This window comes from Malaclemys terrapin, chromosome 5, assembly GCF_027887155.1.
Source record: "Malaclemys terrapin pileata isolate rMalTer1 chromosome 5, rMalTer1.hap1, whole genome shotgun sequence".
Taxonomy (NCBI): Eukaryota; Metazoa; Chordata; order Testudines; family Emydidae; genus Malaclemys; species Malaclemys terrapin.
Window position 1 is genome coordinate 39,647,188 of NC_071509.1, and position 17,925 is coordinate 39,665,112.

Sequence of the window (17,925 nt, forward strand, 5' to 3'; positions counted from 1 at the left end):
CTTATTTTTTATAAGAGTGTAGCAAAGCCAGACTGAGTCCTAAATGTGCAAATTTTTGACGAGGTTCTCAACACTCTTCTCCTTGCATTTCTGGCCTCACTTCCAGACAAATTAACTTGATCACCCTCTATTCTGTATAGCATACTGTACAATTAAAGTCTTCCTTTTCATCCTGAATCCAGTAAGTGAATGTCAGACGGTGGATTCTCTAGGAAGCCTTCGGGAATAATTGCAACTAGATATATATATATATATATATATATATATATATATATATATATATATATATATAAATTAGACCTGGTTAATTTTGTTTTGCCAGTTGAAAACCATATTATGATTGCTGAATTGCTGGACATAATAAGAAAAAGTAAAGATGTAGAACTAATAAAATACAAGTATTATTTTGAACCTTGATCAGTTTTAAATTTTTTAAACACTAAGTTATTAATTATTAGAATACCTGTGGCTGTAGCCTATGACATTTGACAGGATGTTTAATTTTATTATTTGGAACATATTTAGAAATTCAAATTAAAGAACTTGAAGTCTTACTTTTCGCTGTAAATAGATAAATAGTTTAAATCTTTTTGGCACATCTACCCATAAATAGGTAAATATTTTTTTCATCTATTAGTAACATCCTAAAACACATATTTTCTTCTGAAAACAGCAGGCTAATGAAGTGTAAGATGCAGTGTTCAGATCCTCATGAAAACTAAAAATAAATGCAGTTAATTAAGGAGCCTGTGCAACTAACTCTTCATGTATTAAAGCTGAATATGGAAGATAACTGTAATATAATGTTATTCCCCAGGGAGTAAAACACAATGGCATGCCACTTCAAATGAATAGCTGCAAAGTCAGAAAATAAATAGAAAACAGGGATTTTTAATAACAGGCAGAGTTATGTTTGCTTTCACTACTGTTGCAGAATAATGCAGAGAAAATATTTATAATTTCAAATTCAAGAGCAATTGATTTTTGTTTCAAGATGTCATTTACAATAGTCTCTTAGGGCTCTTCTCAGCCCGGTTAAAATTCTGTAATAAAAATCACTGTGTCTGAGGAGACTGGGTAAAATATGTCTCTCATTCTAGCTGACCATTTTCTTCTTCTGACCTTGAGAGAACAATAAATGCTAATAAGATCTGTTAGTTCCTTGAATTTCTGCAATATATACAAGGAGACAATCATAATAAATTCACCTGTTGAGATCTGTGGTCTGACAGACCTGACTTACATAAGGGACATTCAGAATTCAAACTATTTGGAAATTAATAACATATATATCAAAATAAATGGAAACCTACCATTAATACACTTCTCTAACTAAGGATTCTCCCATGTCATTTAAACGAGACACATGCATTGTGGTGTCGAATGGTATAATCCCCAGAATTCCTCCAGAAACTCACTGGGCATGCATACAAAGGACACCTGTAGACTATACCCCTTCATGGCTTGCAGCAAACTTGATTGCATGCCCAACGAGCTCCACCGTTCAGTGGATTGGGACTGGGCTGTGGTCTTGGGTCTTTCTTGTTCGTCCTTACCATGTCTTACATCCAGGGAGCACACAGAAGGAGTAGTCCCTTCACTTCAGAGAACAAAGGGAATGTAACTATACCCAATTTCTCTGCAGGGTTGCAATTGTGACAGCCACCAACCTGACCATCATATCAGGGATTGAACTGGGAACCTCCAGAGATTAAAAAAATATGAGTGTCTACAGCTTGAGGTAAAGATTTATATTGTCTGTAGATTGGGTATGTAATACACACCCTCGAAGAATGTTTTGATCTTAAAAACTTACTTTACCAGTTCCCTTAAACAAGCTAAAACAAAACCAGTGGCAAGTAAGAACACAGTATCTGTGAGTTAGCAGAGTCAGATATTTTTAACTAGCACACCTCTAGCTTCCAGATGAAGTCTCTTAAGCTAAAATCTAGGTCTATATATATATTTCATGAACCTTTTGCCCAGTCCGGAATATAATAAATCATTCATTTACTTTGAACTTCCTGTGAAAATGGTGTTATGTTGTAGTCCTTGTCTACAAAATGGTACTTCTTTACCATTAACAGGGAGCTGAGGTGAACAGCACTATTTATGTGCTAAATTCAGGTCATTATTTGTTTATTTATTTATTTAAGACCTGTGAAGCTTTGAGCATATTTCACAAGGGAAAAAAAGCTTGATTCTATTGAATAAAGTAGGCAATGTCTAATTACACCATGACAGCAACAAACATGATTTCCTCTTGCATGCCATATAAAGCAACACAAGTTTCAAGTCTCCATAATTCAAGTCTAGAGGGTTTGTGGTACAATGTACAAGGCTCAATGAACACTGTATTTTTGTAGATTTGGGTTAAGAGAGGAAAAAGGGGTGGTGTTGCAGTAAGTCTGGGAAGAATGCAAGGAATAGGTGCCAAGAAGAGGAATGAAGGCAGGTACATAGTCCAAGAAAGTTATGTGGAATATGCATACTGATCAAATCATTTTTCTACAGGTACAATAACACACATACCGTAACACAGCAGTTCAATTTAACATACAAAAAATAAAAAATGGCTTAATCATGAAATGATCACTTGTTATGAAAGCATGCTTGTGATATTATTTTCTTTCCAGTGCAATATTTTTCAGTGTGAAAAATGTGTCCAGAAGAAGCAAGAAACTGATCCAAAAAAAAAAAAAAAAAAAAAAAGCAGCCAGGAAAAGCATATTCATAAATGAAAGGAAAAGAGCTTGCAAAATACAGAAGTGAAAACAAACTGTCAAAAACCAAGCACAGAATTATACCATAAGGGTTACAACTCCTCACCAAGAATTCTGTCTGAGTCTGGTAGGGAGCTTACCTTGCTGTGAGAATTCGCATACCCTTTATTTGGATGCAGTGTGCAATTTCCCTTGCACCTAGGCAGCTGGACTGAGGGAAATGGAAATGGGGGCAATTCATGCCTATTTTGGTCCCTTTTGGGGAGGTAGTACCTCTGCCAGCATTCACATAGCGCAGGGGCTCTATTTCCTATCCACATGCGGCTGACGCTTGAGGAAGGGCACTACGGCTAAGTAGGCTCCTTGTATGCTTTCCCAGTCCACTCCTATGCACCCATGCAGGGCCAGATATAATCTGGCTCATAATCCTTTAGAAGGATATCTGAGGCCTGGTCTACAGTAGAAAATTAGATCAGTTTAACTATGTTGGCCGGGGTGTGAAAAATCCATACCACTGAGCGATGTAGATAGGCTGACCTAAGTCCCCATGTAGGTCAATGGAAGAATTCTTCCATCAGCCTACCTAGGTGGTTTATCTATGCTGATGGAAGAACACCTCTGGTTGGCGTAGATAGTTTCTACAGGGAATCACTCAACAGCACCACAGCTGCAGCTCCACCACTGTAGCATTTTAAGTGTAGTCAAGCCCTGAAAATGGAAAAAGAGGCATGAGGAAGTGACACATTATAGATTAGTTAATATGACTTTGCACCTGCTTATTGTTAACTGCTTCATGTTCAGTGTAATCTGTATTGTAGAAATGTATAAAAAACCTCCGTGAACAAAGCCCAAATTGGAAAAACACCAGATGAAAACTTGAAAGGAAGAAGTATAGTAGGACTTCCCAATTCCCTGGAATGTGGTAACTTCAGCCCTTTACCAATTCTGTCTTGTCTGTTTTTGTTGTCTGCCATAAATGTATGTTCAGACAAAATAAGTGACAATAATTTTGTCTGAAATTGTATAAATAAAGGCAAACATTGAATAAGGCCAAATTGGGTGAATTTGTGATTCAGTTTCCCCCATTTAAACCCCAGCAAGTGATAGTTGTTACAGCAGAGTGTCAACTGAAGTCCTAGGTGGCTGCACATTTCTTAAGATTCTGAAGGGAACCAATCTCGGAAAAAAATGGGGAAAAGAGTTTTAGCTTAAATATCTTGATAGGAAAATTTAATTGATCACTAAAATTTTGTGAGGATACTACAGACAGCTGCATGGTGTTTCTGTTGGCAGTTAACAAATTTCACATCAAAGAATAATCCCTATACTCATGGAATAAAGGTAAATTCATAGCCTAAATACTGCATACGGGACAAAAAGCAAACAATAGCTATAACCAGAATGTTTTAAAGGAAAAATGAACCTACAAAAGAGGAACCATGGGAATCAATGACAAGGTCTTATCTTTTTAATCCTTTTATACAATAAGTGGTTTGGTTGGGTGACAATACCAAAAGCAAGTATTTTTTTATTTTTATTGTTTTTTACAATTTTGCAGATGGTACTAACTTGGTGGGCCCAGTAAATTATGAGGAACAATGCAATTAGACACTGAGAGAGTTAGATCTTTTAAATACTTGGAGTAACAGATGGCAAATGCAGCTCAATGGAAATAAATGCAGAATAATGATTCTCATAGCAAGGAGTGAGAAGATGGAATGTTTGCTAAATGGAAAGAAATACTGCATACTGACCAGGAAAGTGCTTTGGGATTTGTTGTATAAAAATCCCTAAAGCTTTAAGCCTGATATTCAGCTGTAACAAAGAAAGCAATCCGGATGCTGGGTCACAATTCCGGAACAGAATATAACACTGGTCTACAATTTTTGAGAAGTCGTCTGCTTCAGAGATAAAATGTGCTATTTATTATGTATTTTGATGTGCTGAATTCAAATATGACAATTAAAACAACTGATTGGCTACTGTTTCTAAGATATTTAAGTTTTTACATTTTATGTCTATGTATATGGTGTAGATAGTACAGTTTTAATCATAAATTATAAACCTAGGTCTTTTCATGTGTTTATGATTGCTTTACATGATAATATTTCACCTGTCCTGTTTATGTAACACTTTAAAAATCAGCAAAAGGATTATATAAATAACATTTATTATGAAACAAAAGGCAAAAAACTAGTCCTATTCAGTGTCTACTCAGCGCATCTTGGCTTGTCTCCTGTATTCATTAAATGGAGCATCTCTTGTCACTGTCCAGCAATAATCTGCAAACATTGATGGGCTCCATTTGCCCTGGTAGCGTTTCTCCATTGTTGCAATGTCCTGGTGAAATCGCTCGCCGTGCTTGTCGCTCACTGCTCCGCAGTTTGGTGGAAAAAAATCTAGATGAGAGTGCAAAAAATTTATCTTTAGTGACATGTTGCAGCCAAGGCTTTTGTATGCCTTGAGGAGGTTTTCCACCAACAACCTGTAGTTGTCTGCCTCGTTGTTTCCGAGAAAATTTATTGCCACTAACTGGAAGACTTTCCATGCCATCTTTTCCTTGCCATGCAATGCATGGTCAAATGCATCATCTCGAAGAAGTTCACGAATCTGAGGACCAACAAAGACACCTTCCTTTATCTTAGCTTCACTTAACCTTGGAAATTTTCCACGGAGGTACTTGAAAGCTGCTTGTGTTTTGTCAATGACCTTGACAAAGTTCTTCATCAGACCCAGCTTGATGTGTAAGGGTGGTAACAAAATCTTCCTTGATTCAACAAGTGGTGGATGCTGAACACTTTTCTTGCCAGGCTCCAATGACTGTCGGAGTGGCCAATCTTTCTTGATGTAGTGGAAATCTCTTGCACGACTATCCCATTCGCAGAGAAAACAGCAGTACTTTGTGTATCCAGTCTGCAGACCAAGCAAGAGAGCAACAACCTTCAAATCGCCACAAAGCTGCCACTGATGTTGGTCATAGTTTATGCACCTCAAAAGTTGTTTCATGTTGTCATAGGTTTCCTTCATATGGACTGCATGACCAACTGGAATTGATGGCAAAACATTGCCATTATGCAGTAAAACAGCTTTAAGACTCATCTTCGATGAATCAATGAACAGTCTCCACTCTTCTGGATTGTGAACAATGTTGAGGGCTGCCATCACACCATCGATGTTGTTGCAGGCTACAAGATCACCTTCCATGAAGAAGAATGGGACAAGATCCTTTTGATGGTCACGGAACATGGAAACCCTAACATCACCTGCCAGGAAATTCCACTGCTGTAGTCTGGAGCCCAACAGCTCGGCCTTACTCTTGGGTAGTTCCAAATCCCTGACAAGGTCATTCAGTTCACCTTGTGTTATGAGGTGTGGTTGAGAGGAGGAGGATGGGAGAAAATGTGGGTCCTGTGACATTGATGGTTCAGGATCAGAAGTTTCATCCTCTTCCTCTTCCTCGTCTGACTCAAGGGAGAATGATTCTGGTGCATCAGGAACTGGCAGTCCTTCTCTGTGGGGTACTGGGTGTATAGCTGATGGAATGTTTGAATAATGCACAATCCGCTTTTTCTTCTTTGACATACCTTTCCCAACTGGAGGCACCATGCAAAAGTAACAATTGCTGGTATGATCTGTTGGCTCTCTCCAAATCATTGACACTGCAAAAGGCATAGATTTTCTTTTCCTGTTCAACCTCTGGTGAAGATTTGTTGCACAAGTGTTGCAGCATATGTGTGGGGCCCACCTCTTGTCCTGATCTCCAGTTTTGCAGCCAAAATAAAGGTGATAGGCTTTCTTAACCATAGTGGTTATACTGAGCTTTTGTGATGCAAAAGTCACTTCACCACAAACATAGCAGAAGTTATCTGCACTGTTCACACAAGTACGAGGCATCTCTGCTCACTTTGGCTAAACAGAAATGTGTCCCTTTGCAAAATCAAACACTGACAAATAAGAGAGTACGACACTGTATGATTTCTAGAGCTGATATAGGGCAATTTGTTCAGCAGAGTGATGTAAGCTTTGTTATGATTGCATCATCCATAACTTCTAGGAATAACATGATGCAATTCATATCATGTATGATGCAATACAAGCTTCAGATTGCATCATTCATTGTTTTGCCTAAAAAGCAAGTACTGTCCAAACCCAGTCATAGATTTAGTCCTGCATTATTATAAAATCAGGAGGTGCTGCATAGACACACAATCATTAGAATGGCTGGTAACAGGCTGAGCCACAAGCCTCGAAGGGGACATAAGCAGCATGTTCATACTTAAAGTGTTCAGTGAGAGAGGAAAACTGGGGGAGCTCGAGGGAATGGTGGAAAGAATAAAAAAGAGGAAACCGTGGTGAGAACCATAGAAATAAGGCAAATGATAGGCAGAGAAGGAGAAAGAAGTACAGTGGTGGATACTACAGAATTTTATGGATTGCATGTAAGAGGGAATAAAAGCATCATTAAACAGTGTGATGAATCTGCTAAGCAGGAAATTAACAAGTATTTTCATCAGCCCCATCCTTGGTGATTTTTGACCCTAAAAGGCAGAACAAGCAGAGCCAGCCCCCTCTTCCAGATACTAGTGGAAGGGTGTAGAAACTCTTTGAAAAGATTCAGCTCCAATAAGTGACCTCTCCCTGCATATGGGAAGGCAATGATGTAGCAGAACAGATGGTGAATTGCCTGGTGAGCAGGGAAGTAGGAGCCGAGGGCTGCTGGAGGGTCTTCATAGTGTGCTGGGGACAGAGCAAAGAAGCAGGCTCCAGGGAATCTGAGAAATCACATGCACAGCAAGAAGCAAACCAAGGGAGCAGAAGCCTCAAGTGGGGCAGACTGTGAATGGCAGACATTACAGCTGGATACAGGTCCATGAAGAATTTATGGGAGGCAGCAGAGATGCAGCTGAGGCTGAGTAGAAAGGGGCTTGAAGGGAAGTCTCAGAGACACAGATCTAGCAGTCAGCCCAGAATCCTAAAGAGACAGGAGCCTGAAGATGGCTATTGCAGCCAGGGTACCTTAGACATTGGACATTAGCCTAGGAAGTGGTCAGTGTGCTCTGATTGGGTGTTGGATCCAAGAGAATGGGCTACTGTCCTTGTAACAGAAGACAATCTGCAATTAGGGATGGGAAGTGGGGGGTGGTTTGTAGCCAAATTACATCCACAATGAAGCAGCTGGAGCAGTGTGAGAAACACTAGCAGGAGGACAACTGAAACACACAATGGACTTGTCCTGGCCAGGAAAGCACTTTACCAAATTGCTTCTAATGAGGAAAAGACTGAACAGGGCACCGGAGCCTGAATGTGGTTCTTTTGTAAAAGTTTGTAAACAGAGACTTATAAAAAGAAAATAAAGGAGAATTGAGTTTTTATCTAGAGTTTTAAAACTTCAACAATTACCTTGGCCTGATGATGCCTTCCATGCAACAATTGTTGAACAGCCATCTGTGAGGTCATGTGTTCTCTTTCTTTAAATTGGTAACTGGATGGCAGGAAGGAACAGACTTGGGACAGTTCTAAAGATCTGTAGTGAAGCAGAGGGAGAGAAAAAAAAAATGTTTTTACAGTTTCCCTCATTCAGATAAAGTTCTTTATTCAGTGTTAGAAGTAAATGACTTTCTATGATGCTTTACCATAGCCATATCACATGATTTCAGAAGCTGATTTGTTTTGAACCAGCATAAATAAGAGATAAAGAATATGCTACAGTTTAGCCATGCACAAACCTTTTAGTTTGATAAGCCATAGAATAGCCAGACTGGATATGCTCTTAACCAGATTCTGAACCACACTGAAATTTAATGCAGAAAGCATTGGAGTACAGGTCAGCTCATTAAATTATGCAATAGGGAGTGAAGCTGTAAATACTTATATATCATTTATCTTTGCTGAGGATGAAGATAAGAATAACTCTGACACTATTCTTAAAAATACTTGATGAACATTTCATTGTAAGCAGGAATGTTACACACACATATTTTTGCATTCAGCAAAAAGATAAAGGCTGTGATAAAGCATTGAAGCCTTTATTTGGGTTCAGTATTAAAACTCAGAACATTGTAAATTTTGATATGAGTAAGGAAGAATACATAAGTGCTTGTCTAATCAAGAGCAATTTGCTTGGGGGTCTGAGCTAGTGAAAAGGTAAGCCACTTCACAAGGAATTAGTGAAAGCACAGTGCATGAAATATGAAAGAAAAAATCCCCATGCAGAAAAAATAAGTACCATTAAAATGCCTTTGAATGGCACTGATTTCCCTGGCCAGAAATGTGGCATGTACGGCAAGAAAGAACACAGGAAAGATAACTAGCCATAGCATAAGAAATGGAAGTGAAAAAAATGATAATGTGAGCATATCTTGAAGCATAGAAACAAGGAAGATAGCCTAAGGAAGGGTGAGACATGCCTTGTAACTAGGATCCCTATTCAAAGATAGCATTCATGAACAATTTGGGACTGTGTATCTCAATATTTGAAATACTGTTTATTAAATTTAAAATTGATTCAGGTCCAGAAATGACTGATTTGTAAAGGAGAGGAGAGGAGATCTAACTGTAAGTTGGAGCAGCCCAGGAAAATAGGAGTGGAAAAATTTCTCATGGGAATAGAAGAATTGTCTGGGACAATTCAAAGTCCATATGAGCTACTAATAGAAGGGATAGGTGTACATTTTTTTTTTTTGTCAGTAATGTGGCCACTGCATGTAACCTTCTAGATTGAGCCATATCCATTGAGTTGTGTCTTATGAGATTCTGAGAGGAAGTTGGGACTGTGCTGGTGAAAGGGTTCTGCTTAAAGAACATCCAGTGGCGATTTGGGGGTGGGGAGTGTGTGTGTATGGGAGGGGGGGAGAGGGAGGCTGCATACCCCCAGTGTTAAAAGACTCTCTGTGAATGCTTACCATTGTCATATAAGACATGTTGCACTGTTGCATGTTGAGTTGCTTGATAGCTTGATAGGAAAACTATGACAGGTGACTTTTCTTTCAGGTCAAATTTTTGCAACAAGTAATTCAGAATCATATACAAATGTTTTATTTCTTCATGGACCTTAGGATAATAAATGGAAGCAAGTCTGTGTCTGTTTTTATTTTGTATCAGAAATTCTTCAAACTCAACAGGTGTAAACTGAAATCCAGACTTTGTGACTAGTTAGGTCCGCTTTCCATCACCTCTGAAAATTGTTAACAGGACTTTCATTACTGTTGAAGTATTCTGTCAAATAAAGGCTACCTTGGAATTATCAATATTAGTATTGCCAACCCCAAATGTTAAAAAAACATGCATCAGAGACCCCCAAAACCCATGACATTGTCTTCAAAATCATGAGATTTTTTTAAATATAATACATGTTGGGATCTTTTTATATGCCTTCTGGTTTTTGAGCCTTTAAATTTCATCTTTTCAAGATTTTCTCCATAAGCTTGAAGGACAGACACCATTTTCTAAAATGAAAGCTGACATTTTTACATAATCACATGGCTCTGGTAGTTGGGACATTAGGAGAAACACCAAATATCATGAGACTTGTGATAAAATGACAAGAGTCGGCAACACTAGCATAGCTTATTTATGCTGTTTCAAAATGTCCTGTTGTTCCAATGCAAAATTGTGTAAGGAGGTAAAAAGAGAGTCTTTAATATATAAAAGATAACATTTGCCAATAGTTACTAGAACTGAGAGATAGCTGTTTCATCCCTAGTCAGAGAATAGGAAACAATTGTGCTAAGTTTAAGTAGCTGTGGATATTTTAATAGTTAACATTGTATATGAATGGCATACAAACTGATGGCATACAGTTAAAAACACTGGATAATAAACTCTGCTATAAACTCTGGGAATTACAGTACCTTGTCAAAACGAAAAGAAAAACATGGTTTCATTATCACAAGGCTTTTATTCTTTATGTTTTTCAGTGTAATTGAAGCACTTTGTTTCTTTGTATGCTATTAAATATACAAATGCTATTTAGGCTACTCTAAAGCTTAAGTGTTCATAATGAGGTTGACATTAAGGTTATGGGAAGTTTTGTAGAAGAAAACCAGAAGATATGCAGAATGCTGTATAGGATTTGTATTCACTGGTGGATTTACTCAAGGATGTAATGTTGAAAAAAACCTAGGAAGGATAGTGAACAGCAAATTAGATATGTGTTTGTAATGTGATATACAGCATACAGGGATTCAGAGCCGGTGATAGGCATAAGAAGACTAAGCAATTCCTTAGGCCTCTGAGCAGCTCAAGGGGCCCCCACTTAATTATTAGTATTTGTTGTGCTGGTGGTGGAGGGGCAAAAATATTCCCTCTTAGGGCCTCCAGTGGGCTAGCACCTACACTACAGGGGCCGTAAAAGCCCCTGAATCTGGATGGGGAAGAATTCAACAAGCTTTTTGCAAAAGCATAAGCAGTCATATGCTGCCTATCCACAAGTGGAGATGTGGGTAGAGCTGGGTAGAAGGGGAATTTCCATAGCACTATGTGATAAAGTGCTGTCAGCTGGGTCCCACCTCCTGCTGGCCTTATATATAAAGTAGCAACGACACCTAAGCACCACCTCCTGCAGGCCACAGGAATACAGAGGTAGTGGCTCATAGCTCCATCCCACCCAGGCTGGCTTCAGAGATACAATGGAAGTGCAGAAAAGCCCATAATCAGGCCTACTTTATGCCAGCAAATGTACATGTCATTAAAGCATCTGAGATAGGGTGACCAGAGAGCAAGTGTGAAAAATCGGGATGGGGTAGGGGGTAATAGGAGCGTATATAAGACAAAGCCCCAAATATTGGGACTGTCCCTATAAAATCAGAACATCTGGTCACCCTAATCTGAGAACCTGAAGAAAACAAGGATAAAAAGGAAAGCCACATTTGACCTTTGTTCCCCTGGGCTGTGTATTCTGTGGCCATAACCTCTCAGTTTATATGATAAAGGAGGGAAGTTAAAGTTCCACTTTCTTCAACATTGTGGAGACCACAGTTAGGCTACTGTCTTCAGAATTGAATAGACTGGAAATAATTTAGAAATGAGCAACCAAAATGATTGATTAAAGAACTGAGGGCATTAAAATATGAGAAAAAATGAGAAGTACTTTGTCCAAACTACATATAAGAGAATTATTCATAAGTATCCAAAGCATGTAAATACCAAAAAGAAAGTAAAAGAGATGGTTAGAGCCAAAAAGGAAAATTCAAAAATTGGAAGTCAAATCTTACTGAGGAAAATAGAAAGGAGCATAAACCCTGGCAAGTCAAATGTAAAAGTATAATTAGGCAGGCCAAAAAAGAATATGAAGGGCAACTAGCAAAAGAAACAAAAACTAACAGCAATTTTTTTTTAAGTATATCAGAAGCAGGAAACTTACCAAACAGTGAAGCCACTGGACAATCAAGATGCTAAGGGAAGACAAGGCTATTGTGAAGCTAAATGAACTTTTGTGTCAGTCTTCATTACAGAGAATTTGAGGAAGATTCTCACACCTGAGCCATTCTTTTTAGGTGACAATCTGAGGAACTGTCCCAGACTCAGTTACCAGTAGATGAGGTTTTGGAACAAATTGATAAATTAAACAGCAATAATTCACCAGGACCAGATGTTATTTACCCAAGAGTTCTGAAGGAACTCGTATATAAAATTGCAGAACTACTAACTGTGATATATAACATATTGCTTAACTCAGCCTCTCTACCAGATAAATGGAAGATAGCTAATATAACACAGATTTTTTAAAAAGGGCCCAGAGGCGAACCTGGCTCTGGCAAGCTTAACTTCAGAACCACACAAATTGGTTGAAACTATAGTAAAGAACAGAATGATCAGACACAGATGCATATGATTTGTTTGGGAAGAGTCAACAGGGCTTCTGTAAAAGGAAATTATGTCTCACCAGTCAGTTAGAATTCTTTGAGGGTGTCAGCAAGCATTTGGACAAGGGTGATCCAGTGGATATAGGGTGCTTGGACTTTCAGAAAACTTTGACAAGGTCCCACACCAAAGGCTCTTAAGCAAAGACAGCAGTAATGGGATAAGAGGGAAGATCCCCTCATGGATCAGTAACTGGTTAAAAGTTAGGAAACAAAGACTAGAAATAAATGTTCCATTTTCACAATGTTAAGGGTAAATAGCAGGATCTCCCAAGAATCTTTACAGGTACCTATGCTGTTCAATGTATTTATAAATTATCTGGAAAAGGGATAGAGCATTGAAGTGGCAAAGTTTTCAGACAATACTTAATTACTCAAGATAGTTAAGTCCAAAACTAACTGTGAAGAGTTAGAAAAGGATCTTACTAAACTGGATAACTGGGCAACAAAATGACACCATGAAGTTCAACGTTGCTAAGTCTAAAGTAATGCACATTGGAAAAAAAAATCCCAACTATATATATAAAATGATGGGTTCTAAATTAGCTGTTACCACTCAACAAAGTAATGTTGGAGTCATTCTGGATAGTTCTTTGAAAACATATATTCAGTGTGCACAGCAGTCAAAAAACCTATGTGAATGTTAGGAACCATTCGGAAAGGGGTAGAAAATAATACAGAAAATATAATGCCTCGCTCTATATATATATCCATTGTACTCCCACACCTTGAATATTATGTGCAGTTCTGGTCACCCCCATCTCCAAAAAAGATATATTAGAGTTGGAAAAAATAGAGAAGGCCAATGAAAATTATTAGGGATATGGAACAGCTTCCATAAAAGGAGAGATTAAAATTACTGGGACTGTTCAGTTTAGAAAAGAGATGAATAAAGGGTGATATGATAGAGGTCTATAAAATTGTGACTGATGTGGAAAAAATGAATAGGAAAGTGTTATTTACCACTTTGCATATCACAAGAACCAAGGGTCACCCAATGAAATTAATAGGCAGCAGATTTAAAACAAACATAAGGAAGTACTTCTTCGCACAACCACAGTCAACCTGTGTAACTCATTGCCAGGGGATATTGTGAAGCCCAAAAGTATAACTGGGTTAAAAAAATTAGATAAGTTCATGAAAGGTCCATCTATGGCAATTAGCCAAGATGGTCAGGGAAAAAACTCCATGCTCTAGTTGTCCCTAACTATCTGAAGCTGGGAGTGGATGACAGGGGATGGATAATTGCTCTGTTCTCTGAAGCATCTGGCACTGTTCACTGTTGGAAGATAGGATACTGAGCTAGATGGAACATTGGACTGACCCAGTATGGCCATTCTCATGTTCTCAAAGATGCATTAATATTTAGAGTGATTCAAGGAGGTATAACTAGCTGTAATGTGATGAACTTGAGTAAAAGAAAATTTAGACTCAGTAGCAGGAAAACAATACAGAGAGTGAGATCTATTTGATTGTATATAACCCCCTTGGGTTGCTTAAAAGTGGAGGGGACAAAGCACTTGAGAATTTACAGACGAAACAATAGGGTGATAGGCTTTATATTTGGATAGGTCTTTTCATATTCATATGGTTCTCTGCTGAAAGAGGTATGTGCATTACTTACTTTTGATTAAAGATTTATCAATGAAATATGTGAGACTAGAAGCTCTCATTTCGGGGATTGCCCTAAGGTGGTGTTTGGTACGAATTTGTTTTCTTCACAGACCTCTAGCTGAGTGATGGATTGTATAAGAATATATTTTCTGATTATCATCCAAGATAGAATTTGCTATAGTTTTCAGCCATGGCAAGGGCATTTCATTTTGATTTATTTATCATGAAAAAATAAACATTTTCTGATTACCTCTGCTCTTCTGTATGTTCCTCTGATGTAAATTAAAATCTGCATAACAAAAGAATCATAACTGGAAAACATTATTTTAATTAAAATGTTAAAAGTTTAGCCTTGGAACTGTAAAGAAAATTTATTTTCCTGTTAGACATCAAATGTCACACACAAACAAACACAATCACACATGCATTAAGAGATCCTTTTTTTTAGGATCCTTTTAGGTTCACATCTTTTCCAGTTATGATTCCTTTGTTATGTAGATTTTAATTTGCTTTAGAGGAACACACAGAACAGTAATCAGGAAATATATATATTTTTTCTTGTTAATAAATCCAAATGAAATACCCTTGTCATGTCTGGAAACTGTAGAAGTAAATTCTATCTTGGGTAGTTATCTGAAAAGGTATCTGACAAATGAAATACCTTCATGACCATAGACTGAAATTTCTTAGTGGATGTTAGAAAAAATAGAAAGAAATAATTTGGCAAAAACTAAAATGGAAAGTTTAGGGATTGGCATTGTGCCTGATATTTGCATTTTGGAATACTTAGTATAGGGGGAAATCATTTTGTAACATGCATTCTATGTTTTACTGGAGTGCTTGTGTCTATCCAAGTTAGAGTAACCAGGTCTGAATGATTTTCAGTGAAGGATTGTATCAGCATCTGCATCAAACTTTTCAGGAAAAGGACTATCCCTGTTTTTTCTAATCATATTATCTGTTCACTGAAGTTTAATTGAGATGGATGGCAGAGCCATTTGTCCAATAGCTTTATGTTATTAGCAAAAGAAAGCTATGCTTGATTTCTTTTATTTCTGAACCCTGAACTCCCTCATCAAAACATCTATATCTTAGGAACTCTGTAAATAGTTGTCACCTGTTTTACTGAAAATTTGCAGTTTTAGTACTTTGCAGATGCAGAACATATGGTTCAATTTATTAACATTTGGTTTGGGACATGGATTGCCATAGTCTGATTGGCTGGCTAGTAAATACTCTTCCTAGGGCTCTAACAGGTAGTAGTTTAAAGTGAGACCTCTGCTTTCTCTCCATTCAATGGCCTTTGCATCAACTCCCCTTTGCCACCACACTCCATCAGCAAGCTGCACCCCCTGTGAATGTAACCAGCCCCAAGCAGACTGGAGCAGTTAAGAACTCCCAGTTCAGCTTTTAATTTTGTTCAGTCCTTATCTTCAGGGCATTGAATGGCCTGAGCCCATGGTATCATGATCAACCAAAAGATCAATTAAAGCTCCGGGATAAGGACAATGGTTGACAACTTCACTCCTCTGGCACTATGGAAATTTCAATAATAAAGGTAAAGCTTGTCTGTGCAGGAGACAGAGTTTTCCTGGGGGCTGGCCCAACACTGTGGAATGAATTCACACAGAAACTTAGGACAATTGCAAACTTCACCACTGTAAATACAAAAGGCAGTTTTTGACCTTGTCTACCCTAACATAAACGTACAGCAGTGTGTACGTGGGTGAGGTGCATGTGAGTGCATAATTAGAACAAAAAATTCCAAAACAAAACATTCTACTGTGCACACCTCTCCCCTTTGATCAAGGATGAGATAACAAAAAATACATGAGAGATGTATAGTCATATTGCTCGATATACTTCAGGATGGCACTTACATATTATGGTGATGAGTGTAGCATAAGAATCTATATAGAATAGAATAGAAACAGCTGTGCAGGTAAAGTAGAGCAGGGAAGGTTGAGATGAATGAGAGATGGCTGTGGAAGAAGGTTAAAAAAAAGGGACAAGTGACAGTTTTTAACTGAACCTCTTCTTTCATAGATTCATAGATTCATAGATTCTAGGACTGGAAGGGACCTCGAGAGGTCATTGAGTCCAGTCCCCTGCCCGCATGGCAGGACCAAATACTGTCTAGACCATCCCTGGTAGACATTTATCTAACCTACTCTTAAATATCTCCAGAGATGGAGATTCCACAACCTCCCTAGGCAATTTATTCCAGTGTTTAACCACCCTGACAGTTAGGAACTTTTTCCTAATATCCAACCTAGACCTCCCTTGCTGCAGTTTAAACCCATTGCTTCTGGTTCTATCCATAGAGGCTAAGGTGAACAGGTTTTCTCCCTCCTCCTTATGACACCCTTTTAGATACCTGAAAACTGCTATCATGTCCCCTCTCAGTCTTCTCTTTTCCAAACTAAACAAACCCAATTCTTTCAGCCTTCCTTCATAGGTCATGTTCTCTAGACCTTTAATCATTCTTGTTGCTCTTCTCTGGACCCTTTCCAATTTCTCCACATCTTTTTTAAAATGCGGCGCCCTGAACTGGACACAATACTCCAGCTGAGGCCTAACCAGAGCAGAGTAGAGCGGAAGAATGACTTCTCATGTCTTGCTCACAACACACCTGTTAATACATCCCAGGATCATGTTTGCTTTTTTTGCAACAGCATCACACTGTTGACTCATATTTAGCTTGTGGTCCACTATAACCCCTAGATCCCTTTCTGCCGTACTCCTTCCTAGACAGTCTCTTCCCATTCTGTATGTGTGAAACTGATTTTTCCTTCCTAAGTGGAGCACTTTGCATTTGTCTTTGTTAAACTTCATCCTGTTTAACTCAGACCATTTCTCCAATTTGTCCAGATCATTTTGTATTATGACCCTGTCCTCCAAAGCAGTTGCAATCCCTCCCAGTTTGGTATCATCTGCAAACTTAATAAGCGTACTTTCTATGCCAATATCTAAGTCGTTGATGAAGATATTGAACAGAGCCGGTGCCAAAACAGACCCCTGCGGTACCCCACTCGTTACGCCTTTCCAGCAGGATTGGGAACCATTAATAACAACACTCTGAGTACGGTTATCCAGCCAGTTATGCACCCATAAGCCATTTCCCTCATAAGCATCACTATTTTTAGGCAGCATTGATGCCCCTGCAATCATACTTTGCTCATTTTCTATAATAAACAACGCATGATTCCACCTTAGACCTTAGTCCAGCTTTGCTGCACATTACTCACATTTGCTATCCTTGCCTATCAACTTCCCTTCTCTCCAAATCTTCCCATTTCATGTTGAGGTTTTTGAAGTCATTCAGAACTGTTCATTTCCATGTTATTCACAGTCTTTCTCTCTTCTTGCATTTTCTGGCTTCCGTTAAGGGGGTATTTGGTAAGCGTTCTTTTTCCAATCTCAGCACATGTCCCATCCACTGATGTCTTCTTCTGTAGATTATTTGTGAGAGGGTATCTTGTCCAGTAATTTTTTTGACTTCTTCATTCGGCTTCCTATCTCTATATGTTATTCCCTATATTCTTCTCAGATATTTGTGATTAAATGCATCCAGCTTTTGGGTATCTTTCTTGGTAAGTTGCCATGTCACATTGATATATGTTGTGATGGCAATAAAAATTGCTTTGTACACATTCAGTTTTGACTTGAGGGAGATGTTTTTGAGTTACCAGATGTTTCTGAATCTTCCAAATGCAGTGTTTGCCTTC